The following is a 1,846-nucleotide window of genomic DNA, read 5'->3' as shown; positions in this document are numbered from 1 at the left end:
ATATATAGAAAATATATTCCGCGGTGGTCGACCAAAATTACTGATAGTCAGAGCAGAAAAAAGAATCCCGAAAACCCTCAAAAACTAACAACAACTTAAGGCAACAGTTAATACCCAAGACTCCGATGAGACAGCGCGCAGAGTATTCGGAAGTAACAATCGTCGCGTAGCACGGAAAAATCTGGCTATATAAGAATAAATAATGAGAAACGGCTTTTATTTGTCAACACCTAGGAAACAAAATTCTTTGATTTGAGTTTTGTAAAACCGTAATCTATAGTACATCATCCGCATCAGATGGTTGTGGTATGGTATGACAGATGCCCTTAAATCCATGGTTAAGCCCGGCAGAGGTTCTGTAATGGTTTGGGGTAAAATTTTAACGCAAGGTGTCGGAAAACTACTTTTTATTTATTTATATGCCTATTATCAAGCGATATTTATATTCCAGTGCAGAAGGAATGGCTATGTCAAGGAAAGAGTTTTATTTGAACTCTCCAACGATACCAAACATATGTACAGCCCATGATGTTAAAATGTGAATACTTCTCAATACGAAGTCATGGCATACAGGTAAATTCTATAGAAAGTCTTGGGTATATCTCTAGAATGAAGTGCGGGAACACAAAAATTCATCAAAAAGTGGACTAAGGCTGAATAAAAAAAACCCGCCGAATTTTGTCGAAAGCTTATGCGAAGACACTTAGAGGAGGTTTCCAAAAATAATGTTTATCATATGAAATATTAAATAGCTGGTACTCGTAAATGTACATATTTATACGCCACTTTTCAATTAGTGCTTCCGCACCATTTCGTTTATACGATTATTTTTTCACGACTACATCCAGTTTGTGCCATTGGCAACCCTTATAAGGTGGTTTAGGTCTATACTGGCCAGCTCATTGAGGTTTAAAAAAAGAGGTTTGCCAAGGGCTAGCATCCTCGCTTTCCATAGGGCAGGGTATTTTCAGTGGAAGTGGAAGATAGTTTCCTTTCTCTTCGGTTGATTCCAACTATGATAGTATGAATTTTAAGGGATTCCCATTTTGGCTGGATGTCCTCCTATGGACCAGAAGCCGATTATCACTGCCGCGAAACTGCAAACATCACCTTGTTTCATATTTGGCAATGTTGATGTTTGTAATTTGTTGCAGGGGTGCCATGACGTTCTGCTAACTTTGCATGTCGCCAGATACTTCCATCTTAAATCCGCAATTCGTTGATATTTTGAGAAGATTGCAAGAATTTGACTTGTGGCAGGTCCCTCTCTTGCCTATTCGACCACTTTCCCGTGCCCTTCAATGTGCCACGGGACCCAGATTAAGGTAATTTTATGGTTTACATTCAGGGTGGTAAGGCTATATCTGCTTTGTTCCACTACTTTAGCGGTTGGTGTAGCCGAAATCAATGCCTGGATTGTAGCTTTGCCATTAGAAAGAATAGCTATATTGGCCTTAATAGATAAGTCTAGAAGCTTCTTCTATTGCCTGAAAAACTGCTAGTATTAAGCAGACGCATAGATTTTTCAATTCTAAGTATATGCGAATATAGACATCCTCAAATACGCCAATCCACGTTTGAACCATCTGTGCAGGATATACTGTCGAAGTTTTTAAGTGAAAGACCCTTCCCGAAGTGATAATCTTCCAGCGATACGCTTCATTTAACCTAAATGCACTCATGGTTGTCATCTTCTACATTTGGAGATCTATCGAAATCAGGAGTTTCATTGCATTAAATCTATCTAACTGCACCAACCGTCATTGCATAGACTGATCTTTATATTCTGCCAAGTAACTTGACATTGTAATCTCTTCCAAGAGCTTTCCAACACTACCAGTCAAAA

Source organism: Anastrepha obliqua, chromosome 3 (genome assembly GCF_027943255.1).
Source record: "Anastrepha obliqua isolate idAnaObli1 chromosome 3, idAnaObli1_1.0, whole genome shotgun sequence".
In the NCBI taxonomy this organism is placed as follows: Eukaryota; Metazoa; Arthropoda; class Insecta; order Diptera; family Tephritidae; genus Anastrepha; species Anastrepha obliqua.
Note: the sequence above shows the minus strand (reverse complement) of the source record.